Source organism: Pongo pygmaeus, chromosome 13, assembly GCF_028885625.2.
Source record: "Pongo pygmaeus isolate AG05252 chromosome 13, NHGRI_mPonPyg2-v2.0_pri, whole genome shotgun sequence".
Taxonomy (NCBI): domain Eukaryota; kingdom Metazoa; phylum Chordata; class Mammalia; order Primates; family Hominidae; genus Pongo; species Pongo pygmaeus.
Genome location: NC_072386.2, coordinates 115,261,008 through 115,288,125, shown reverse-complemented (window position 1 = coordinate 115,288,125; position 27,118 = coordinate 115,261,008). Strand labels below are relative to the sequence as shown.

The following is a 27,118-nucleotide window of genomic DNA, read 5'->3' as shown; positions in this document are numbered from 1 at the left end:
CTCTGCACACCAGTAGAAAATGCAGGATAAGTTTCCCTTTTTAACTCTATTCACTTGTGGCAAGAAGAATGTGAATTAAGGATGGATCCTAAAAAGCCATCTGAGATGGTAAAAGGGAGGCATTGCAGGAGGCAGAGGCCTCTTTGGCCTGTCTTTGGCTTGACTTGTCACTTGCAGCCTAGGTGGTCATCATGGTGAGGATGTGTTGACATTAAAAGCAAAGGCCAGGGCCGGGCGCGGTGGCTCGCACCTGTAGTCCTAGCACTTTGGGAGGCTGAGGTGGGCAGATTGCCTGAGCTTAGGAGTTCGAGACCAGCCTGGGCAACATGGTGAAACCCCGTCTCTACTAAAATCCAAAAACAAAGACAAAAACAAAAAAATTAGCTGGGCGCGGTGGTGTGTGCCTGTAGTCCCAGCTACTCAGGAGGCTGAGGCAGGAGAATTGCTTGAACCCAGGAGGCGGAGGTTGCAGTGAGCCAAGATCACGCTACTGCATTCCAACCTGGGCAACAGAGCAAGACTCCGTCTCTTTAAAAAAAAAAAAAAAAAAAAAAAAAAAAAAAGGCTGGGCGTGGTGGCTCATGCCTGTAATCCCAGCACTTTGGAAGCCTAGGCGGACGGATCAGAAGGTCAGGAGATTGAGACCATCCTGGTCAACATGGTGAAACACCATCTCTATTAAAATACAAAAAATTAGCCAGGTGTGGTGGTGTGTGCCTGTAGTTCCAGCTACTTGGGAGGCTGAAGCAGGGGAATTGTATAAACCTGCGAGACCCAGACTGCAGTGAGCCGAGATTGTGCCACTGCACTCCAGCCTGGTGATGGAGCGAGACTCCGTCTCAAAAAATAATAATTATAAAATCAAAGGCAAGCCAGGTGCGGTGGCTCACGCCTGTAATCCCAGCACTTTGGGAGGCCAAGGCGGGCAGATCACCTGAGGTCAGGAGTTCGAGACCATTCTGGCCAACATGGTTAAACCATGTCTCTACTAATAATACAAAAATTACCTGGGCGTGGTGGCGTATGCTTGTAGTCCCAGCTACTCGGGAGGCTGAGGCAAGAGAATTGCTTAAACCCAGGAGGCAGAGGTTGCAGTGAGCTGAGATTGCGCCGCTGCACTCCAGCCTGGCGACAGAGCGAGACTCCGTCTCAAAAACAACAACAACAACAACAAAAGCAAAGGCCAAACAAAGTCCCCTTCACCCTCTACACACACCATATTTTCTTCCATCTACATTTATAGTTCCTTGGGACCACTGTACTTTCTGTTGCTTTACTTCGAAAAAAAAAAAAAAATCTCAGACCAGGCATGGTGGCTTATGCCTGTAATCCTAGCACTTTGGGAGGCCAAGGCAGGCGGATGGCTTGAGTCCAGGAGTTCGAGACCAGCTTGGGTAAGATGAGAAGACCCCATTTGTACAAAAAATTTTGAAAATTAGCAGGTTGTGGTGGCACATGCCTATAGTCTGAGCTACTCAGGAGACTGAGGCAGGAGGATTGCCAGAGTCCAGGAATTCAAGACTGCAGTGAGCTATGATTGCATCACTGTGCTCCATCCTGGGTGACAAAGGGACACCAACTCTAAAAAATTTTTAAAAAAGAAATTCTCATTCTCATTTGCTAAGATGTTCTTTACATCCAAACTTTTGTTAGAATCAAGTTGCTTACTTTGTCATCCTGCTGAAAACCCCTCAGCCTGTGGATTTCCATAATCTCCTGTGGTCCAGTGCTTTTTGTTTTCTTAGAGTTTTTTGCCATCCTTCATTTAGGAGTGAGTGGAGGAAGGGAAAAAATGGTATGGAAATAAAGGTACATCTTAGTTAATCACTGCCACTTTTCTGTTTGTTTTTTAAGGTGGGGCTAGATTATTTAATATGGCTATCCTGTAGTTAGAGGCAAGGCATTGGAATCATCTGGGTTCTGATCTCAGTTCCACTGCATTCTAGATACATGACCTAGGCCAAAACATCTCTCAGAGCTCAGTTTTGTCATTTTAAGAAATAGGAAACATTGTCTTACAGATGTTAAGTGTTGAATGAAACAATATATGTGAAGCATCTAGTGCAGTGCATAGTACTCAGGAAGTGCTCAAGAAATGTATTCTTTACTTCCAAAAGCATTTTCCAAATAGAACAACATTCATTTGTATACTTATCCAATAAATATGTATCAGTCAGTTCCTGTAATGGTAGCTTCTCAGTAGTATTTTGTCCTGAATCTCCATTTTTTTTATTATTATTATTATTTTGAGATGGAGTCTCACTCTGTCGCCAGGCTGGAGTGCAGTGGTGCCCTCTTGGCTCACTGCAAACTCCACCTCCCGGGTTCAAGCGATTCTTGTGCCTCAGCCTCCTGAGTAGCTGGGATTACAGGCGCGTGCCCCCACGCCCGGCTAATTTTTGTATTTTTAGTAGAGACGGGGTTTCACCATCTTGGCCAGGCTGGTCTCAAACTCCTGACCTCATGATCCACCCGCCTCGGCCTCCCAAAGTGCTGTGATTACAGGCATGAGCCACCACGCCCAGCCTGAAGCTCCAGTATTATTAGGGATAGCCTTTTAAGTTCCAGGCAGCAGGCCAAAAAGTGACTTTTGGAAACATACATAATTTGTAAGTCAGTATCTGTCATGCTGGAGGCTCTGCAAGATACACCTCTGGATTTAATTTATCCCTGATATTTCTGCCCCTAATTTTTAGTGCATAGTATGATCATTTTAATTCTAAACAAAACTGGATCCTAGATGTATGAGTCAGTATTCTCCAGAGAAACAGAACCAATATGCTTTGAGGCTGGATGGGTGGATGGATGGATGCAGATTCATTTTAAGGAATTGGCTCACATGATTATGAAGACTGGCAAATCCAGAATCTGTAGGATATGGCTGGGTGTGGTGGCTCAAGCCTGTAATCCCAGCACTTTGGGAGGCCAAGGCGGGCAGATCACTTGAGGTCAGGTTCAAGACCAGCCATGCCAACATGGTGAAACCCTGTCTCTACTGAAAATACAAAAATTAACTGGGCATGGTGGCGTGCTCCTGTAGTCCCAGCTGCTCGGAAGGCTGAGGCAGGAGAATCACTTGAGCCCGTTGCAGTAATCACAGAGGTTGCAGTAAGCTGAGATCGTACCACTGCACTCCAGCCTGTGTGACAGTGAAATTGTGTCTCAAAAAATAAATAAATGAATAAAAACACAGAATCTGCAGGATGGCTCAGTCAGTTGGAGCCCCAAGAAAGCCATGCTGCATTTACAGTCTGAAGGTCTGCAGGCCAGACACCTACGGTAGCCAATGTTCCAGTTCAAGTCCAAAGGCAGGCTGCTGGAGAGTTCTCTCTCGTAGGAGGGAGGCTGGTCTTTTTGTTCTGTTCAGGCCTTCACCTAATTTGATGAGGCACACTCACATTATGGAGGGCAATCTGCTTTACTCAGAGTCTGCAGATGTAAATGTTAATCTTATCCAAAAATAGCACCCCCCCAGGCACACCCAGAATATTGTTTGACCAAACAATCGGGGCACCCTGTGGCCCAGCCAAGTTGGCATAAAAATAACTATCACACTCTAGAATTAATGAAGAACACACTAGAATTAATGAAGAACACAAAACCTAGAGAGTCTTGCAACGTTGGTCATCATTTTATGCCTCTTAATAAAATGAGCCTGGGCAACATAAGGAGACCCCACCTCTACAAAAAAGAATTAGCCAGACATGGTGGCGCATACCTTTGGTCCCAGCTACTTGGGAGGATGAGCAGGAGGCTCGCTTGAGCCTGGGAGGTTGAGGCTGCCATCAGCTGTGATCATGCCATTGCACTTCAGCCTGGGTAGCAAAGCGAGACACTGTCTCAATAATAATAACGCTATTGCTCTTTCCAAAGTATTTTCACATGCATTATCTCAACCGATCTTCACAGCAGCTCTTGTGAGGTTACCAGAGTAGAGAGATGACTCCATTTGTCAAAAGAGGAAACTACAACTAGACAGATTCGGAGACTTGCTCCAAGGTCTCACAGCTAGTGAGTGGTAGAGCTACAACTTGCCCAGGTCCTATAACTTCAAGCCCTGGCATTTTGTCCTTGGCTATGCTCTCTGTGACATCTGGGGAATTCTGGAAATAGTTATGAGTGCCTTGTGGCTTTTCTTCTTATAACTACTATCCTACTGCTCCTTGGAACCATTTTGTGCTAGAAAGTTATCCAAATATATATTGGCAGAACCTAAAGATTTTGTTTTCAGATGACTCTAATGATGCCCTGAGGTTGGTAGAAAGAAAAAAAAAACCAAGTTAGCAACAGAAAAAGTAATGTCAAAAAGTAATTAGAGCAGGACAAATGGATTGTGCTGCCATGTTCAAGGCTATTATTTTTGTTGGCGGTGAGGAGGAAGGGCACTAATGCAATGTGACAGATCTGGAGCAAAACCCAGAGCACTGAGCAAGCTGCAGAGCCTCCACCAATGGCAAGCTCAAATCACAAAGTTTGACTGAATAATATTTGATATCTCAAAGAGCTGTTTGATGTTTTTTAGAAACACTAATTGTTTTAGGGGACCTGTTTTCTTGATTTCAGCTTTTGGGAAATAGCCTCATGGTCCTATGAAAGTAGTCAGTGTGTCCTAGGATAACTCCTGTCCCAGCATTCTGTCTCTGCACATTCTCAGGCTGAGCAGGGACATGATGCCAACAGGGATTTTAAGAAAAGATATCTAATATGAAACTAATTGGAGTGGTTGGATATTACTCATTCAGAGGGAGAATAAAATAGAAAAGGTGTCTTTTCAGTATTCAGCTTAGTATTAGAAAATTGACCTGAAGAAGGTCAGACGGTAACATTCTCATCTGTCTAAGGACAGGATGCTTTGGTTTGCTAGCCTAGCTTACCCACGGCTGTGATCCCACTGCTGCCACCACGTACCGGGAAACTGCCACAGCCCTCAAGAACGATAGAACTTATCATCATTTGCCTGGAAGGAAATCTTTGCAAAGAGAAGAGTACATTAATTCTTGCCCCTGTGAGTCACCATACCTTTGAAGTCTCAGTAATTACTAATTGTTGCCACCAGTATGGCATGGTAGTTAAGAGCTTGTGCCTTAGTACTCTGACATTCCTGGGTTCATATTCTAGCTCTGCCCTTTACTAGCTGTTTGACTTTGGGCAACTTAACCTCTGAGCCTTAGTTTATCTCTGAAATGGGAATAATAAACTTACATTCAGACTTACGAGACTGTGGTGAGGTGATATGTGCAAAACAGTTAACACTGGTGCCAGGCACAAAGTAAGGGCTTAATAAAGGTAGAAGAAAAAGTGTGGAGAAAGGGGAGGAGGCTTATGTTGTCTGTCAAACAGATGTTAGTGGGTGGTTAGACATCCATTCTTCTTTAACTTTCTGGTCTAAGCAGAGATAAGTAGTTTTTCCCTCAAGACTCCATATATATAGTACAGCTGAGGTAGGGCTAGAACGGCTAAAACAGGCTTCCCTCACTAAATATTCAGGGGATAGGAAGGAGAAATTAAGACAGGATAATATGATTCTAAGTAATTGGACTCAGGCTGGGTGTGGTGGCCCATGCCTGTAATCCCAGCACTTTGGGAGGCCTAGGTAGGAGCATCACAGGAGCCCAGAAGACCAGCCTGGGAAACAGAGTGAGACCCCATCTCTTAAAAAAAAATTAGCCAGGCATGGTGGCTCGTGCCTGTAGTCGCAGCTAGTCGGGAATCTGAGGTGGGAGGATCTCGAGCCCGGGAGGTCAAGGCTGCAGTGAACTGTGATCATGTCACTACACTTCAGCCTGGGTGACAGAACGAGACCTTGTCTCAATAATAATAATAATAATAATAATAATATAATAATAATAATAATTGGACTCATGAGACATATGCTATCCTCTCAGTCCTCTGAAAGGAATCTCCTTTCCTTCCTAGCTCTTTGCTTGCCTGAATGGCCTCCTTTCCCCCAAACCCTTTGAAAACTCAGAACTGTCCACAGATCAAGTCTTGACGCCTTGCCATCATATCCCTACCTTCCTTCAAGTCACTTCATTTTGACAGTTTCCCTTTCTTGTCCTGCCATGACCTCTGCAGAGGGCTGGCTGATAAGAGAGGCAGAGACAATCCTGCCAACCTCTACAGGGATAGACCTCTTATTTGGCACACTGTGGAGGGAAATATCCTTCTGGATTTTTAGTAGTTTTGCCTGGCCCTGAGTTCATAGCCTCCCTGTTACGCTTCTGTAGTTTTATTACACTGTGAGTCTTCTGAGGGACCCCAACAACCATAGGTCTATAGACCATTTTCCAAGGTCCATTTCTCTCTGCAAAATCCCTTTTTCAGATTGTTCAGACATTGTGCCCTGCTTGTGCAGGATCTACACCTCTATGAGAAGTTCATTCCTCCACCCCCATTGAAGCCAGAATTGAGCTCAATTTCCTACTCTTTTTTTTTTAAGGTTTTCCAGTGTTTTTGTTGCTCTACCCCGAATCCCAAAACCTGTTTCTTTATGGCTTGTCACTTTTCCTGATAGTCTTTATCCTCTGTAGGTGCCCAAATCCTGAAAAAATATAATATCAAGTATAAAAACAAAAGTCCCAGATACGTTATAGTGGTTCAGTATTTGTAGTTTACTTAACTTTTATTTTATTTAACAGCTATTTCTAAGACATTTCTCCTCAGAGAATGTGATTAGGTAAAGTTATCTCAACTAGGCATCAGAATTTGACACAAAGTGTTTCAATTAACAGCTCAAAAGCCATAATCTTTTTAGCAGTGAGCAACAGAAAATGTCAAAGAAACTTTGCTGTTTTGCCGGTCTGAACCTATTTTTCCTTCTGGAAAATGGGACTTAGGGAGATCACCGACATTGTCAACCCAGTTTAGTGTGAAGGACATGGGATATTACACACAGAACCAATTCTTGTTGCAGTTCTGTAAACCCTAGTCAGCGTAAACTGGAGAAGAGCGTGGGAAAATACTGGTTGGTCATGCCAGACTTTTGTTTTCTTCTCACTCTGTCACCCAAGCTGGAGTGTGGTGGTGTGATCTCAGCTCAATGCAACCTCTGCCTCCCAGGCTCAAGCGATCCTCCCACCTCAGCCTGCGAAGTAGCTGGGACCACAGGTGCACGCCACCATGCCCGGCTAATTTTTTTGTATTTTTGGTAGAGACGGGGTTTCACCATGTTTCCCAGGCTAGTTTCGAACTCCTGGGCTCAAGAGATCAGCCCGCCTCGGCCTCCCAAAGTGCTGAGATTACAGGCACGAGCCACCACGCTCGGCTGTTATTTTCTTGGTTGCTTGCCTGGTGCTGGGAATGCCTGTGGCTTTTTAGCAAAATGATTGCCAAAAATTAACCACCTTCCTCCCCTGCCCCCTCAAAAACATTTCTATGTGGCTTATGGTTTAGGTTTTATCTCTTGTTATTTCTCTCCAGTTTTTGTGTACAAAACGAAATGCTAGATTCATCTACAGTATGTTCAAATTAAACTTTAAAAAAATTTGCTATTATTTTTCATATTAGTAAGAAGCACTTCCTTTTTTTCCTTTTTCTTTTTTTTGAGACAAGGTCTTACTCTGTCACCCAGGCTCCAGTGCAGTGGTATGGTCACAGCTCACTGCAACTTCAGCCTCCTTGGCTGAAGTGATACTCCCACCTTATCCTCCTAAGTTACTGGGACTGCAGGCTTGCACCACCACCACACCACACTCATTCTTTTTTTTTTTTTTTTTTTTTTTTTAAAGATACTGGGTCTCACTGTGTTTCCTAGGCTAGTCTCAAACTCAAGGACTTAAGCGATCCGTCTCGGCCTCCCAAAGTGCTGGGATTATAGGTGTGAGCCACCACTTCCAGCCTAATAAGCATTTCTTGAATCCCCAATGTATGCTAAGCATTTTTTGAGCTACTGAAAAGGAAGTTTCTTCTTGTATCAGGGAATTTATGCATATCCGTAATGACGTGACTTTTAGCAGACTGTGTAAGGAACAAAAAGCACGTTTTATGTCAGATTTCTTAAGTGCACATTTATTCAAAAAGTTAAACAATCTTAAAAAGGAGTATACTTTGCAGGCAAAGCCCCTGGTCATCAGTATACTTGTGATCACTGTTTGGTTATTACTCCTGGAATCTTGAAGTCTTGGTACATTTTTACCACTGTATCTATTGAGTTAGTTGTGTTTCGATCTGGGCTCTGGGTGCTTTATTTGCTAGCAGCTGTGGCCTAATCTGAACATCATTTTTCTTTTTTCTCCAAAGAGCATGGTCCCTACTCTGTCTGCTTCACACGATAGTTATGAGGATGAAATAGAGAAACGCAAGTTAAAGCCCCTCCCAAGGGCAGAGCATTATATAAGTGTAAAATAGGCATGGTTTTGTAAGGATGTATCTTTTTAAACCTTTTTTTTTTTTTTTAAACAATGAGACATGTTTCACATATGATAATTTACTCTGTACAGTTCAGTGATGTTTGGTATATTTACCAAGTTTTGCAACCATTATCACAAATCAGTTTTAGAACATTTTCATCATCTTAATAAGGACCTTTCTGCCCTTTTACTGTTAAACCCAGCAATCCTTAATCCTCCTGTCTCTGTAGATTTGTCTTTTCTGGACATGTCATATAAATTGAATTATACCATATGTATTATCTGTGTCTTGCTGCTTTCACGTAGCATAGTGGTTTTGAAGTTTGTCCGTGCCATAGCACTTGAGTAGTCAGTTCCTTTTTGTGCTGAATATATTCCAGTGTATGGATATGCCGTACATTTATCTTATCCATTCACCAGTTGATGAGCATTTGTGAATAATGCTACTATGAACATTCACATGCAAGTCTTTGGACATATGTTTTCATTTCTCTTGGGTATAAGGGTATATCTTTTAATTATAAAAGTACTTCATGCCTATTCTGAAAAATTATTTATTTATGGAAGTATAAAACTTGGTAAATCAAAGTTACCTTCTTAATTCAACTTCTCAGAGGTAGTGATGTTAATAATAATCATTATCATCTTCTATATCTTCTGAGCATTTGCTATATGGCAGGTACCTTATTTATATATATTCATTTATATTGTGCTACCTTATTTGTATGTGTTCAGTTATTTTTATATATGTATATAAAACAATAAAACAAATTAATTGAATTTTCTTTTTTTTTGGAGATGAAGTTTCGCTCTTGTTGCCCAGGCTGCAGTGCAATGGCGCAATCTCAGCTCACTGCAACCTCTGCTTCCCAAGTTCAAACGATTCTTCTGCCTCAGCCTCCCAAGTAGCTGGGATTACAGGCATGCACCACCATGCTCGGCTAATTTTGTATTTTTAGTAGAGACGGGGTTTCACCATATTGGTCAGGCTGGTCTCGAACTCCTGGCCTCAGGTGATCCACCTGCCTCGGCCTCCCAAAGTGCTGGGATTACAGGCGTGAGCCACCTCAGCCAGCCAATAAAATAAATGAATTGAATTTTCATCATAATCCTTTGAAGGCAATATGTGCCCCCCTCCCCATTTTACAGATAAGGAAACTGAAGTTTGAGGATGAAGTATAAAGTCACACTTCTAGTAAGCAGCAGGGCCAAAATGGAAACCTGGGCAGTCTGATGTATACTCTGGTTCTAGACTTTCCAAACATGCAGTTTTTTTTAAAAAAGTAAAAATTATAGTCCAGGTATGGTGGCTTATGCCTGTAACCCCAGCACTTTGGGAGGCCAAGGCAGGCAGATTGCTTGAGCTCAGGAGTTTGAGACCAGCCTGGGAAACATGGTGAAACACTGTCTCTACAGAGATACAAAAATTAGTCAGGTGTGGTGGCAGGCGCCTGTAGTCCCAACTACTTGGTAGGCCAAGGCAGGAGGATCACTTCAGCCCAGGAGGCGGAGGTTGCATTGAGCCAAGATCACGCCACTGCACTCCAGCCTGGGCGACAGAGGGAGACTCTGTCTCAAAAAAAAATTTTTTTTTAATTAAAATTACATACTTAATTGTGTAGCTTGTTTTATTTCACGTAATTTGTGTTAGAGATTGTTCCGTGATATGATTCATGGATCTGTCTCATTGTTTTAACGAATGGTTGCATTAATAGATATGCCAGGATTTGTTTCATTCATCTTTTGTTAGTGGGAATCGGATTGTTTTTATTTGTTCTCTGTTATGAATAGGGCTGCAGTGAATATCCTTGTATAATACTTTGCTTACTTATGGCATTACTTTTGTAGCCTAAAACCCTGGAAGTGGAATTTCTAGGTAAAAGAGTTTATCCATTTGAATCTTGGTGCTGCTAAATTCGTCCTCCCCCAAATGGTGGTAAATACTGCCCCCACCTCTACTCGTCTGCCACCTCAACTCTGCAATCAGGGTATGAGAGAGCCTGCTTTCCTACTCTCACCAATGCTGTATTATTTATTATGACTGTAGTGTGGGCTGTGATACAGATCATATAAATGTTCCAGGGAGAAGTTAGCATATCAGTGGCAGTGAACAAATGGCAAATAATAGTTGTTGTGTCTGGCCTCTTGATAGGTAAGGATGTGGTATTTCCCTAGACTTCAAGAGCTGAAATATTGAGTGGCCCAAACTTTAGTTCAGATTAATTTAGGATGACTCACTTGGTTAATGATCTAAAGTGAACACTGTTGGAGACATTTCAACCATAGTTATTTCTGTTTTCTTTGACCTGTAACCTAACTGCTCTGGGCTCGTGGTTACCTTTCTTTTTCCTTTATTCTATTTTTTTATTTTTTGAGATAGAGTCTCACTCTGTTGCCCGGGCTGAAGTGCAGTGGTGCAGTCTTGGCTCAATGCAACCTCCGCCTCCCGGGTTCAAGCGATTCTCCTGCCTCAGCCTCCTGAGTAGCTGGGATTACAGGCACATGCCACCACGCCCATCTAATTTTTTGCATTTTTAGTAGAGATGGGGTTTCATTATGTTGTCCAGGGTGGTCTCGAACTTTTGTCCTCAAGTGATCTGCCTACCTCGGCCTCCCAAAGTGCTGGGATAACAAGTGTGAGCCACCGTACCTGGCCATGGTTACCTTTCAACTCATTGCTATTTACAGTATCCTTCCCTTGCCCCCAGCTCAGTTTAAAATGAAGCCAAGAAAAGGGAATGAGAAACCAGACATTTGTGATGGATATGTAGTTTGCCCTTTCCATTCTTTCTTTCAACAGAAACTGCCAAAATGAGGCCAGCAGCATAATGCGTCCCCTGTTTAGTCTCCCTAGGGGTAGGGCTTCAGTAATCTTTGTTGCTTGGCAAAATTCTAGTTGATAAAGGTTTGGCATGGCCAGTGTAGTAGTATATATACCTGTTTAAGAGGAGGTGACTTTTTTATCTTGGTGCCAGTTAAGGAATCAAGGACACTGAGTGTTAGGTGTTGCTAGTTGTGGATAATCCCAGTTATCTTGCAGCTACGAGGATCTGCCATACCTCCCAAATTTTGGAAGCCCTGGTTAGCATGTTCTGTGGATTTTACTTTTGTCTTCTGATCACTTTTCTTCACTCCCCAGGCTTAGTGTCTGCATCCTGAGGCCCTGTTGGTCTGGGGGATGCTGCCCTCTGCTGGTGGACTGTAGGACACCCACAGCGGTTTGGGTGGGTCCAGTCACTAGGGGAACTGACAAAGCTGTAGGGAGCCAGTCATAAAGCTTTCTATAGTTTCCAACTTCATAACCCAGCCCTAAGACTTTTTCCTTTGAAAATAGCTCATCAGACATTAGAAAAGATACAAGTACAGAAACTTTCCCTGTAGCATTATTTGTAGTGGCAAAATAATAACTCCTAGGTGCCCTCCGCTAGCCAATTGTGTTTGCATTCAGTTGACTGGCTTACAGCTGCTGAAATTGACTATATAAAAGACAAAAATAGAATGAAAATATTTACCACAAAACAAAAACCAGGCAGAATATACCAATTGCAGCCATTGAAGAGATACCTTATGTAGGATAAGGGCCACCCTGGAATCTTCAAAATTAGTTCTCAAAGCTGGAGTGATTTCTTTTGATGTTAGTGGTGCTAATAAGCAATGGAAGGGAGGAACTAGCTGAATGATTGGTAGCCTGGCTGAAATCTAGAATGAGTGACTTGCGGATTGACTGGGTGAAGTCTAAAAGTCTGGTTTCTAATCTCCTTACCCATCTCTCCATCTTGGCTCTTCCTCTACTGATCGGTATTTAGGTTTCTTCTGACTTTTTAAAATTGTAATAAATGTGCCTTATACATATATTTTTGTGAACATGTGTATTTCTCTAAGATGGAGAGAAGTGGTATTCTTGGGTCACAGGGTGTGTGTAGTTTAAATGTTGGTAGATCTGGTAAGCCGTTTTCAAGTTGTACATCAACCACCAGCATTGTATGAGCATACCCATTTCTTCAAAACTTCACCACTGAAATATATCACTATTTTTAATTTTTTGCCAATCTGATGAGAAATGGTTTATAATGGTTGCTTTACTTTGAGTTTTTATTAGTGACCTTTTCACTGTTACTCATTCTAATCATATTAGGGCATCTTTGCCTGGTCATATTCTTTGTCCATTGGGTGGTTTGCTTGTCTTTTTCCTACTGATTTTTAGGAACTCTTTATGTTTTGTAAATACTAATATATGTGTGTGTATAAGTATGTATATGTATTTTGGAATCTTTGCCTTTTAGAAGTTAGACCTTTATATAGATGCAGATCTGATCATCATTTCTTTAATGATATCTGGATTTCATGTTATGCTTAGAAAGACACTCCCTCAGTATAATATATTATAATATATATGTTTTTGTTTATGTGGTTGTGGGATTGTGATTAGTTCTAGTTCTTTTTTTTTTTTTTTTTTTTTTTTGAGATGGAGTCCCGCTTTGTCACCCAGGCTGGAGTGCATTGGCGCAATCTTGGCTCACACTGCAATCTCCGCCTCCCGGGTTCAAACGATTCGCCTGCTTCAGCCAACGGAGTAGCTTGGGATTACAGGCATGCGCCACCATGCCTGGCTAATTTTTGTGTTTTCAGTAGAGATGGGGTTTCACCATGTTGGTTGGCCAGGCTGGTCTTGAACTCCTGGCCTGAAGTGATCTGCTCACCTCGGCCTCTCAAAGTGCTGGGATTACAGGCGTGAGCCACTGCGCCTGTCCAATTAGTTCTTTTATATCTCAGGAAATTTCTGTTTCATGAGCTGCCAACAAGTTTTATGGCCAAATAAAACTTGATTTTAAAACAGAAATGAGCTGGGCGCGGTGACTCACGCCTGTAATCGCAGCACTTTGTGAGGCCGAGGCAGGCAGATCACCTGAGGTCAGGAGTTCAAGACCAGCCTGACCAACATGGTCATGGAGGTTGCAGTGAGCAGAGATTGTGCCACTGCACTCCAGCCTGGGCTACAGAGCGAGACTCTGTCTCTAAATAAATAAATAAATAAATAAATAAATAAATTAATTAAATAAATAAATAAATCCTAAGATTGTACAGGTACTAAGTGGCAAAGTTTTTCTGGCTCCAAACATTCTAGCTACTGCTCATTTTAATTGTCTGAATTCCAGGAACATGTAAATTTTAACCTATAATCAGTCTTCTCTTGTTCAGCTCTTTGACAAAAGCCTTGTGACTCAGTGTCTGCTTACCAAGTTTTGTATCATTCTGAAAAAAAAAAAAAGCAAAAACCCTTATATTTCACAAGGATTTGTTAGGTGCTTTGTGGGGGAATGGAGAAAGTTGGAAGGTTGGGATAATTAGGATTATGAAATAGTTGAAATAAATACTGTGTTGCTACTGATTTTAATAACCTTTACTAGTTTCCAGTGTTTGACCTCTATAGAATTCACCATATACACATGCAGGATTTTAAAGGTGCTTTATGGGCCTTTAAGAGACCAGGATTTTACTTTTCAGTTTTGTACCTGGTACCCACACTGGAACCCCAACTATATGTGCCTACTCCAGTTTCCTTTCAGAGGCCTATTATTTTGCTGAGTGTTGATTTTCAAATCATTATGACTAGTTGTGAAGCACTTACTGTAAAAAGCATCCTACCCATTTTGCTTAATTTATCTTTTTAATTAGGGCATTATAATGGTGGAATTACATTCTATGCAGTTTTTAATGTGTTAGCCTGGAAGTTCAGCAATTTCTTTTTATGCTGCATTCATCTGAGAATTCTCAAAGTTACATGATAAAGAATCTAAGCTCTCCAACTTTGTATTAACTTGATCTGAATAGAAACATTCAGTGGAATCCAAGTATCTTATTTGTGTGAAAAGTGAACCTCACCAGGACTGAGTAAACACCATTAAAAGAGCAATACCAGGCTTTGAATCCAGTTATATCACTGGGACCACAAGGGCAAATAAGATTGTGAAGAGCCGTCTTTCCAGGAATAGGCTTTCAAGGATTGTCTTTAATGCATTTGAGTGTCTCTTGCAAAGAAGAAGGACATGGTAAATGGGAAGCTCTGTTTGGGTAGAGTTGCAGAGACTTGAAAAGCACCAAGAAAAAAAGAGAAAATTTCAGTGTGGTAGCCAGTTCATTGAGGAGGGGTTATGATGATATTATCTTTACAGTCATTTTTGTGCCAAGCTGATTTACAAAGGGAATTTTTGCATATAGTGGTGGACTTTCGTCTATGTCAGGATGAACCTAAGGCAGAGTATATTTTTAGGATCTATTCTCTCAACCCGTTGGACTTGCCTCTCTGGCTCCTGCTGACTTATCCATCTCTCATGCCACAAACCTGCCATCACCACCTGTCTTAGATTCTATCATTTATAGATTGAATAGGACAAACAGCTAATCTGATAAGTGAATCAGTGCTCTTAGAATACCCGAGGGCCAGTTGTTGGGGGATATATAAATGCTAATTAGGACTTTCAGGAAATAAATTCTCTAACTTTGAAAGTTTTTCATTCTGGCTGGTGGAGACAAAAACTATTCTTGGCCCTATGGAGCCCCAGAATTGTTCCCTCTACTCCTTTTGGATGATTTTTTCCCTGGCTTTGGGTAATTTTTCTCATATATGTACACTGATCAGTCCTGAGCAGAAGACTTGGAGGACCCCTCTGCAGATCAGCTGTGCTCTCTCTGCATAGCCCTCTCCCTGCTAGCCCTCTTCTTTGTGAACTCCAGCTGCCCTGGCCTCCTGGACTCCCAGCTTCTAATCCTCAACTCCTGGGACTGTTGAGCTCTACCTGGGTTCTCCCTTCCTGTGCTCTAGGCTGGAAACTCAGGGCTTCGGTGGGTATTTGTAGGACTTCCCTTGTTTGTTTCCTCTCTCTCTGGAGTCACTGTCTTTGGCCGCCTGAGGTCCAGTACCTGAAAATCATTGTTTTATATGGTTTGTCCAGCTCTGTAGTTGCCCCAGCCAAGTGGCCAAATCTGGTCCCCATTACTCCATCTTGGCTAGAGTGGCAGAAGTCCATCTGTAAACTTTTATGTACTTTTAAATATATGTTTTTGTAAATGAGATCAAACTGATTCTTTTCATTAACAAGATATTATAGACTTCTTTATGCCAGTAATATTCTTTTGTATTATACAGATTTATTAGCCATCCCCCTATTGATTGGAAAGTTTGAGCTTTTCTTTTAATTTTTATTTACTTATTTATTTTTTGTTTTGTTTGAGATAGAGTCTTGCCCTGTCACCCAGGCTGGAGTGCAAGTGGCTTGCTCACGGCTCAGTGCAGCCTCAACCTCCCATGCTCAAGCGATCCTCCCACCTCAGCCTGCCTAGTAGCTTGGACTACAGGTGTGTGGCACCGTGCCTGGCTAATTTTTGTGTTTTTTATTTTTATTTATATTTTTAGAGACGGTCTTGTCATGTTGCCCAGGCTGGTCTCAAACTTCTGGGCTCAAGCAGTCTGCCCACCTTGGCCTTCAAAAGTGGTGGTATTATAGGTGTGAGCCACCACACCAGGCCTTAATTTTAATTTTAATTTTATTTTAGAGACAGGGTCTTGCTCTCTTGCCCATGCTGGAGTGCAGTAGCACCTTCTTAGCTCACTGCAGCATTAAACTTCTGGGCTCAATTGGTCCTTATGTGTCAGCTCCCAAATAGATGGGACTACAGGTATGTGCCACCACATCCAGCTAAATTTTAAATTTTTTGTAGAGATAGGGTCTCACCATGTTGGCCAGGCTGGTCTCAAACTCCTGGCCTCAAGCGATCCTTCCTCCTCAGCCTCCCAGAGGCTGGGATTACAGGTATAAGCCACCACTCCGGGCTTTGAATTTTAAAATTTATTTAGCTACTATATACAGTACTGCCCTGAATATCTCCTCACTCCTGCACAAATACTTCTGTAAGGTACATTCCTAGAATTAGAACTGTGTATTAAATGGCATGGGCATTTTAAAGCATGGGCTTGGCTTTAATAAATAATGCCAAAAATAACCTCTCAAAATGTTATACCAATTTGTATAATGGTTGTGTGATGGAGGATGCGAAAGAAAGAAAGGAAGAAAGGAAAGAAAAAAAGAAAGAAGGAAAGAAGAAAGGAAGGAAGAAAGAAAGAAGAAAGAAAAACCCAAACTACTACTTTACATTGACATTGATAGGATATATGGGGGTTTACCTTACCCACAGTACAAGAGTTGTAACTGAAATTGGATCATTTTTAAGGGTATAATTCCTTGGCAGGCAAATTCTTAGATTGGTGTGATTTGCAACTGGCCCATCTGCTAACCCAGTTAAGTAACTGAGAAGAGGGGAGTATCTATGAGGTTCCTTTGCATAGTGCTCAGATGTGAGCTCCCCCTGATTATGTTCCTGGTACTCTTCCCTTTAGCTGCAGTGCCATTTAAGTCCTGAAGAGATGCTGGGGTATCTGTCCAAGCAGGCTTATCAAGAAGGGGTGCTTGAAGAAGTCCCAGGAAAGCATTTTCTAGAAGTCATTGGTCTCCTCTCGGTCCTGGAACTGTTTTTTTCTCTGCTTTCCACACTAATTTGTCCTTACACATCTGAGCCCAGGGTTAGTTCTATGGAGGGTCTGCATAAGTCTTGTCTTTTGTTCCAAATGAAGGTTACTCCTGGGAATATGGGTGGATTATGAGAGTGAGGGGCAGAAGAGAAGAGTGGTTCAAGTCAGCAGTGGAAACCTATCCTTTGTTACTTGACATCTGCTTTAAATTCCTTGTTTAGTTTTATTTGGAAACCTTATCAAAAAGCACAAGGTTCTGGGACACAAGGAGCTAAACAGTATAGCTGCACATCTCAGCTATCACTTCCTCTGGGAAACCCTTCCAGATATTCATCAGATACATATTGGGTTCCAATAAAATAGTGGTAAGCTACTGGCACCCCAGCTAAGACAAGCACCTCTTCTCTGAGCACACCTTGTATTTTGCCCCTCTTCTAAGATAGATATCATTATCCCTTACACTGGCTTGAGCTCTTCAAGGATAAGATCTTGACTCATTCATCTTGACCTACCATCTCCAGCTTAGCACAGAATGGGAATTGCTCAGTGTTGACCTGCTCTGAATGCTGAATTCTCTCTCATTCTCTCTCTCTCTCTGTCTCTGTCTCTCTGTCTTTTTTAAGACGGGGTCTCACTCTGTTGTGCAGGCTGGAGCACAGTGGTGTAATCACGGCTCACTGGAGCCTTGACCTCCTAGGCTCAAGTGATCCTCCCACCTCAGCCCCCCAAGTAGCTAGGACTACAGGCATGTGCCACCATGCCCAGCTGATTTTTTTTCTTTTAATTTTTAATTTTGTAGAAATGAGTGTCTCACTATATTGCCCAGGTTGGTCTCAAACTTCTGGCTTCAAGCAATCCTCTTGCCTTAGCCTCCCAAAGTGTTAGGATCAGAAGTGTGAACCACTGTGCCCAGCCTTAAATTGTCTAATTTAGGAGCAAAGAATGGAGAGTAGTCTTTGATGGCTACTCTGGGGGATCTCTTCCCTATGGATGTCTGAGCAAGCACTCTGTCTCACTAATGGGCTTGAAAACAGAGATTCTTGTGGAGAACCTGACTCATGGTTCTGGAAGTAAGGAAAATAATAACTACTGCTAGGTTTGCTGGGCCTATGATAAGTACTTTAGTGATAATGATAAGTATTTTACATATATTCTCAACCAAAATGGCCTGATCCCAATTTTTTCTTTTTGTAAGGGAAGTGGAGGCTCACAGAGATAAAAGAAACTTACTGTATCTTACTGTGGGACACTGAACATGTTTAACTCCAAAGCCCACTATACCTGCCTCCTCCTTCCCCACAGTAAGTTTTGAAGAAGGCTAAACTACTGAATGGGTCAGGAAAAAGATACTTCCAGGTAATATCCTCAAATAGCACTCCAACCTGAGATACAGAAAGGAAAGTTATTTGGGGTCAAAAGCACCTCTCCCCTCAGCTTGGTGTATTGAACTCTTGAAATATATAATTATAGACACCTCTATGCAAGTAAACTAGAAAATCTAGAAATGGATAAATTCCTGGACACATACACCCTCCCAAGAATGAGTCATGAAGAAGTTGAATCCCTGAATAGACCAATAATGAGTTCTGAAATTCAGGCAGTAATAAATAGCCTACCAACCAAAAAAAGCCCAGGACCAGATGGATTTACAGCTGAATTCTACCAGAGGTACAAAGAGGAGCTGGTACCATTTCTTCTGAAACTATTCCAAACAATTGAAAAGGAGGAACTCCTCCCTAACTCATTTTCTGAGGCCAGCATCATCCTGATACCAAAACCTGGCAGAGATACAACAAAAAAAGAAAACTTTAGGCCAGTACCCCTGATGAACATCAATGCAAAAATCCTCAATAAAATACTGGCAAACTGAATCTAGAAGTAGATCAAAAAGCTTATCCATCACGAGCACTTTGGCTTCATCCCCAGGATGCAAGGCTGGCTCAACCTACACAAATCAATAAACATAATTCATCACATAAACAAAACTAAAGACAAAAACTACAGATTATCTCAAAAGATGCAGAAAAGGCCTTCTATAAAATTCAACATCCCTTCATGTTAAAAACTCTCAATAAACTAGGCATTGAAGGAATATATCTCAAAATAATAAGAGCTATATATGACAAATCCACAGCCAATATCATATACTGAATGGGCAAAAGCTGGAAACATTTCCCTTGAAAACTGACAAAAGACAAGGATGCCTTCTCTCACCACTCCTTTGCGACATGGTATTGGAAGGTCTGGCCAGGAAATCAGTCAAGAGAAAGAAAGAAAGGTATTCAAATAGGAAGAGAGGAAGTCAAATTGTCTGTTTGCAGATGACATGATCCTATAAAAACCCCATCATTTCTGCCCAAAAGCTTCTTAAGCTGATAAGCAACTTCAGCAGTCTCAGGATACAAAATCAGTGTGCAAAAATCACAAGCATTCCTATACACCAACAACAGATAACCAGAGAGCCAAGTCATGAATGAGTTCCCATTCACAATTACTATGACGAGAATAAAATACCTAGGAATACAGCTAACAAGGGAAGTGAAGGACCTCCTAAAGGAGAACTACAAACCACTGCTCAAGTAAATCATAGAGGACACAAACAAATGGAAAAACATTCCTTGCTCATGGATAGGAAGAATCAATAATGTCAAAATGGCCATACCGCCTAAAGTTATTTATAGATTCAATGCTATTCCCATTAAACTACCATTGACATTCTTCAAAGAATTAGGAAAAACTATTTTAAAATTCATATGGAACCAAGAAAGAGCCCATATACCCAAGACAATCCTAAGCAAAAAGAACAAAGTTGGAGTCATCAGGCTACCTGACTTCAAACTAGACTACAAGGCCACAGTAAGCAAAACAGCATGGTACTGGTACAAAAACAGACACATAGACCAATGGAACAGGATAGAGAACTCAGAAATAAGACTGCACATCTACAACCATCTGATCTTCAATAAACCTGACAAAATCAAGCAGTGGGGAAAGGATTCCCTATTTAATAAATGGTGCTGGGAGAACTGACCAGTCATATGCAGAAAATTGAAACTGGACCCCTGCCTTACATCACATACAAAAATCAACTCAAGATGGACTAAAGACTTAAATGTAAAATCCAAAACCATAAAAACCCTAGAAGAAAACCTAGGCAGGACCATTCAGGACATAGGCACAGACAGAGATTCCATGATGAAGACACCAAAGGCAATTGCAACAAAAGTAAAAATTGACAAATGGGATCTAATTAAACTAAAGAGCTTCTGCACAGCAAGAGAAACTATCATCAGAGTGAACAGACAACCTATAGAATGGGAGAAAATTTTCGCAATCCATCTGACAAAGATGTAATATCCAGAATCTACAAGGAACTTAATCAAATTTACAAGGAAAAAAACACATTAAAAAAGTGGGCAAAGGACATGAACAGACACTTCTCAAAATAAGACATTTATGTAGCCAACAAACAGGAGAAAAAGCTCAACATCACTGATCATTAGAGAAATGCAAATCAAATCCATGATGAGATACCATCTCACACCAGTCAGAATGGTGATTATTAAAAAGTCAAGAAACAACATATGCTGGTGAGGCTGCAGAGAAATAGGAATGCTTTTATACTGTTGGTGGGAATGTCAGTTAGTTCAACCGTTGTGGAAGACAGTGTGTGGATTCCTCAAAGACCTAGAACCAGAAATGCCATTTGATCCAGCAATTCCATTACTGGGTATATACCCAAAGGAATATAAATGATTCTGTTATAAAGTTACATGCACACATATGTTCATTGCAGCACTATTCACAATAACAAAGACATAGAATCAACCCAAATGCCCATGAATGATAGACTGGATAAAGAAAATGTGGTATATATACACCATGGAATACTATGCAGCCATAAAAAAGAATAGGATTATGTCCTTTGCAGCTCCTTTGGATGGAGCTGGAAACCATTATCCTCAGCAAACTAACATAGGAACAGAAAACCAAACACTGCATGTTCTCATTTATAAGTAGGAGCTAAACAACATGAACACACAGACACAGGGAGGGGAACAACACACACTGGGGCCTGTTGGGGGTGGGGGAGGGAGAGCATCAGGAAAAATAGCTAAGATATGTTGGGCTTAATACCTGGGTGATGGGTTGATACATGCAGCAAATCACCATGGCACACATTTACCTGTGTAACAAACCTGCACATGTACCCTGAAACGTAAAATAAAATTTAAAAAGTGCTTTTTTTCTTTTTTAAATTTTGTTTTCTGGTTGTCATTTTTCCTTCTAAGCATGAAATTATTTTATTTATTTATTTTTTTGAGACTGGGTCTTGCTCTGTCTCCTAGGCTGGAGTACGATGGCGTGATCACGGCTCACTGTAGCCTCAACCTCCTGGGCTCAAGCGATCCTCATGCTTCAGCTTCCCAAGTAACTGGGACTACAGTTGTCTGCCACCATGCCTGGCTGGCTTGCTTGCTTATTTATTTATTTATTTATTTGTTTGTTTGTTTATTTTTGTAGAGACAGAGTTAGCGCTATGTTGCCCAGGTTGGTCTTGAACTCCTGGCCTCAAGCGATCATCCTTAGACTGCCAAAGTGCTGGAATTGTAGGTGTTGGCCACTGTGCCCACCCAGGTATCATTTTATGAAAAACATTATTCTAAGTAATATTAACTAAGTTTATTGAAAATTTACTGTTTGCCAGGCATTATATTGAACATTTTTCATAAGATTATCTCTTTCAGTTCTCACAGAGACTCCATGGGGTAAGTAATGCTAACAACCTATTTTATAGATGAGGAAATTGAGACAAGTTATGCAATTTACCTAAAGTCACATAGCTAGTAAATTTACAGGATCCAAAATTTGAATCTCGATTTAACCCTAGAATTTGTTTGCTGAACCTCTCTTTTATTCTATCTTCCTATTAATTTTAAAGAGATGGGGTCTCACTGTGTTGCCCAGGCTGGAATCCAGTGGTTACTGACAGGCACAATCCCACTTCTGATCAGTATGGGAGTTTTGACCTGCTCCATTTCTGACCTAGGCCAGTTCATCCCACCTTAGGCAACCTGGTGGTCCCCTGCTCCTGGGAGATCACCATATTGAAACTGAACTTAGTGTGGAACACCGGATTGTCATAGTGTGCTATAGCCCAGAACTCCTAGGCTCAAGTGACCTTTCTGCCTCAGCCTCGTGAGTGGCTGGGACCGTAGGGATATGCCACCATGCCCAGCTTGTTCTATCTTTCTATAAAAGAAAAAATAAAAAGTCCTGAGCTTGAGAGAATGGGGCCTGAGTTGCAGTTCCAGGATGTCCAGGAGCAGCATGAAGTTTTATTGTCCCTTGTGCTGGAGTATGTATCCCAATCTCTGATACCCGTTCCCTTTACTCAAATATTTAAAGGTTAAACTAACAAAAACCTGAGTTCCAAAGTCCAGGATTGAATAATGTTTCAGGATTCACCAAAGAGAAAGGTGAGTGAATATACACAGAAAGGGAGCAGGAACTTAGAAAGTAGCAGGGAAGCAATATCCCCTTTCCTCAGTTATCAAGCAGTGATAGGTTCCTATTGACAGGGAGGTGCCTATGGCCTTCGGGGTCAGACAAGCTGCCAGCGGGTGATGGCACATACCCTGTGTTCTGGGAGTTTGTTAAATTATCTCACTGTCACGTGAACATAGAGTTGTGTTATTAAAGATAATTTTAGTTACTTTGAACTGTATACTTATTTAATCAATAACCCTGAAGAATCAGTGTTCCCATTTAACAGACTTAGGAGAATTGAAGTGCCTTGCCCAAGTTTACAAATTAATGCATGTTGTATAGTTGCTATTTGATACCAAGTTTATCTGACTCCAAAGTATGTAATTCCAGGCTGCCCCTTATTTTATTTAGCTCTTTCTGTAGAATTATGGATTTCTTGGAAGCCTAGGCCTTTTTTTTTTTTAATCCATCAGACATATATCAAGTACCCATTTTTGCTATGTTCTGTGATAGATTCCAGGAATACAGAAATGAATCAAACCCTGGTCCCTTATTCTTGGAATATTCACAGACCCATGGACACATGGAGGCAGGCACACAAAGGGATGAAACGGTGAACATTCATAGAATTGGAACCTTTAGGGCAGGGAAGAGTAGGAGACGATTTCGTAGAAGATGTCATGCCTGAATTTGCTGATAATTAAATAATTCATGGAAACTAGCCAGGCAGAAGTAACACTACATGCAAAGGCACATTTGGGAAACTGCAAATAGCACTATTTGCTGAGAGCATTGGGAATATGAGAAGGGAGAAGGGAGAGGAAGGCTCTTATGAGGTTGGGAAGGTGCTTTATTCTGAAGGCCGTGAAAGGTTTTAAGTAGAACTGGCATGGTTTTACTTGAGTCTTAGCAGCCGGGATGGAGAATGGATTGCAGGAAGGTGATGCAGAAAAAGAGAAAGGAAAAAGCAAGGAGCAAGCAAGACATACCCATAAAGGAAGCTACTGAAATAAGCCAGATGGGAGATAGTGGTGGCCAAGACTGTGAGAGTGATGACAGAAATAAATAGATGGATTCAAGATTTGTTTGTGTGCTTTAATTTTTATAAAACAAAAATAGAAATACAAAGTAGTATAATGAAGCCATGTACCCAGCCTCAACAACCATCATCGAAGGGCTAACCCTGTCCCACTCATACTTCCACCCATTCATTTTCCATTTTATTTTGAAGCAAATCTTAAGTATCATTATTTCATTTGTTAATATTCCAGTATGTATCCTTATCTTTTAAAAGTGTGGGGTTTGTTTGTTTATTTGTTCTTTTGTTTTTGTTTTTTGAGGCAGAGTCGTGCTCTGTTGCCCAGGCTGGAGTGCAGTGGTGCGAGGGTTTTTTGTTTTTAAGAGACAGGGTCTCACTCTCGCTCTGTCACCCAGGCTGGAGTGGCTGGAGTGCAGTGGCATGATCATAGCTCAATGTAGCCTAGAACTCCTGGCTCAAGTGATACTCACACCTCTCAAGTAGCTAGGGCTACAGGCACATGCATCACCACACCTGGCAAATTTTTTGTAAAGATGGAGCTCACTTTGTTGCCCAGGTTAGTTTTCCTAATCTGTAGATTTTCTCCTCCATCTTTTTTTCCCCTCTAAGTTGAGACGTTGGTGGCTTGTCTTGCTGAATTTACCACACCCAGATATTGCCGATTACATCCCTGTAATGTAGATGAATGTGTTATTCTGAACTTTGTAGTTCTTTTATTTTATAAGATGGATATAGAGACTTAGTCAACTTCAAGCCTTCAGAGCCAACATTTTTGGCAAGACTACTTCATGGGGGTGTTGAGTTCTTCCATCAGAAGATATGTACTGTCTTGTTCTCTCTTTTTGTAATGGTTAGCAGCGTTTGATGATTGGTATCTAGGATCTGTTATTTCACAGTGTTATTCTAATTCCAGTATTTCTTGTTTGTTTATTATCTGGAATGCTTCTATAAAGAAATTTGTCCATAGCTGTTTATTACCCTGTGGTATAATTCATCTAGGAAAGGCAAGATAAATACTGATTTTTTCATTTTAAAAATTATTTTTTTTTTGAGACAGGGTCTTGCTCTGTCACTCAGGCTGGAATGCAGTGACATGATCTCTGCTCACTGCAACCTCTGCCTCCTAGGGCTCAAGAAGCAATCCTACCATCTCAGCCTCCTTAATTGCTGGGACCACAGGTGTGCACCACCACACCCAGCTAATTTTTTGTATTTTTGGTAGAGATGGGGTTTTGCCATATTGCCCAGGCTGGTCTTGAACTCCTGGACTCAAATGATCTACCCGCCTCAGCATCCCAAAGTGCTGGGATTACAGGTGTGAGCCACTGTGCCCTATTTAATAATTTTTAAGTGATGCTCAAATTATCCCATCTTTGTTTAGTAAATACCTCTTCAGGGTAGCTGATTCAGCTACTTTTGAGGGGGTAGAAAAGACAGGATTTATGACAGGTTGTATGTGGGTGTAATCAAAGAGGAGGAAGGAGCCATGGAAAGAGTGCCAGGTTTTTGGCTTGGGTGGTTGATGCCTTTCACTGAACGGGGGGGCCACAGAGAGGAACAGATTTTTAAAGAAAGACAAGTTTGGACTTGTCTGAGGTGCTTATGATGGATACATCTAGGTGGAGATGCCCAGGAGGCAGTTGGATATCAGGATGTGAGATTCAGGGGAGCAGTTCTTGACTCCAGAACCTAGGATAAGGCTCAGTTGCTGAGTGTAGTTGACTCAGATTGGGATTATGTGCGTTATTTCTTGTTTGATAAAAATGGATTCCTTTGCCATCAGGAGCCAAGTTCTACCCTAAAGAAAGACTGCGTAAGCCCCCGTTGTCCTTTCTTTTAACTATGCCTATCCTTAGAGAGTTCAATTTTTAGTAGAGTAGAAAGGGATAGAATTGGTGCAGGTAGGATTACCACTTGCTGATTTGCAACTGATCTTTGTCAGATTTATTACAGCCAATCCCTCAATTAGAGGAGAGCTCTGTGTATGGGTAAGATTTACTGGAGTTGGAATTGGGACTGGGAAAACTGGTTTTGGCTTTGCAGGAATGGCAGGCCTAAGGTGGTCTATTTGTACTTCTGAAGGTTTTTTTTCCCCCTTTCCTATGTTGCTGCTCTCTGAAGCAACTCCTTTCCTTCCTTTCTTCAGTCAACAAATATTCAAGCACTGGAGATACACTGGTTGGCAAAAATATGGGGCACAGTCCTTCGTCTCATATTTTGGAATCCAGTGACAGATACATAGGTTATATATGTTAATCAAAAGATCATTAGCAACAGGTGGTTCTACACTGATGCAGGAACCCAGCAAATGACATATTGATCAGGAACCTTTGACTACCAGTACCAGCCCTTCATTGTTGGAAGATTTAGTCTCAGGTAGGCTTCTAAATCAGAAAATGTATATTTAACACAGGGCCTGACACATGGGAGACTCTGAAGTAGAGTTTGTCTAAGGGAAAAAACCTTTCGTGAGGTAAGATGAAAGAGTTAGAAAATGTGAAAATGAAGAAGAATATGAATGCACTATTAAGAAATTCAACAGAAGAACTGTACCCCACCCACACAACACACACACCTCTCGAGGAGCCATCTAATTGCTTTAATGTATTATGAAAGCCTTTTATATACTAAACTGAAGACAGCCCTGGGCTTGACTCTTTGGAGTACATGAGATTAATAAGAAAGGATAGAATTGTAAAATAAAAATACTACGTGATGAGTAATATCGTAGTATATTTTAGGGATCCAGGCAGCGTGGAAGAAGGCTGCGATTTGACTTTGAGTTTAAGTCTGGGAGAATGGAGTCTTAAAATATTTTACAGAGGAGGTGATTTTTAAATTGAGTCCAGTAAGATTAGTAAGTGGGAGTGGAAACTATAAGGAAATAGTGAAAAGAGTTATTCCAGGCAAATGGAATAGCTTAGTATAATATTTGCACTATAAGTAAGTGGGTCACCATGGCTGGAGTAATGGATACTTACGAGGAGTGGTGGGAAATGAAGCTGGAGAAGTCAGGAAGAGCTGGGTTATAGAGGGAGGGCCTTAGGAGTGTGGGCCTTTATACCATAGGTTCCTGGGAACCACTGATGGGACTCAATGAGATCATGCCACACTTACTGGGGGCATTTTATCTTGCCTTTTCCCAGAGTTCTCACATAGAACTGAGTTCTTTTTGGATAGAAGTCTTTTCCTTTGTCATCTGACGTTGTCTCTAGGTCAGGTAGATGGATGTATGAACAAATGAAACAACCAGAGAAGTCAGGGCTGAAGCCAGAGTTGGCTTGGAAAGAACTAACCTTCAAGTAGTCTACCTTTATAGGAGCACCAAAGGAGAAAGCCTGTCAGTTTACTCTGCCCCCCAAGTTTGAGACTTGCTTTGTACAACTTTGATCTTTTTTTACTTCAGCTTCACATGTTGCTTAACAGCAGTTTGAGCTGTTGCTGTGTTCAGGGCTAGAGTATTTATTTGCATTAATCTCTGGCCCAATCTGGGTCTTAATTGAGAAGAAGGTAAACAGTCACGGGTGCCATATGTGATGAATAAGTCCCAACTTGTTTAGACCTCTCAGGAGACACAATAGTTGACTGCGTTTATATTTATATGCTCTGTATCTGATTCCTTTGTTTTCATTCAAAAAGGACTTATTTATTCATATTATAATCTGTTCTTGATTGGGATACTTTAAAAATTCATGGATAAAATCTTGACTGGGG

At 41.4% G+C, this 27,118-nt stretch overlaps 1 protein-coding gene across 4 annotated transcripts in view; it reads left to right on the top strand.

Annotated features, from left to right (window-relative positions):
• NR6A1 (nuclear receptor subfamily 6 group A member 1) overlaps nucleotides 1–27,118 on the top strand; it is a 260,373-nt gene that overhangs the window by 149,814 nt on the left and 83,441 nt on the right. The window lies entirely within an intron of this gene.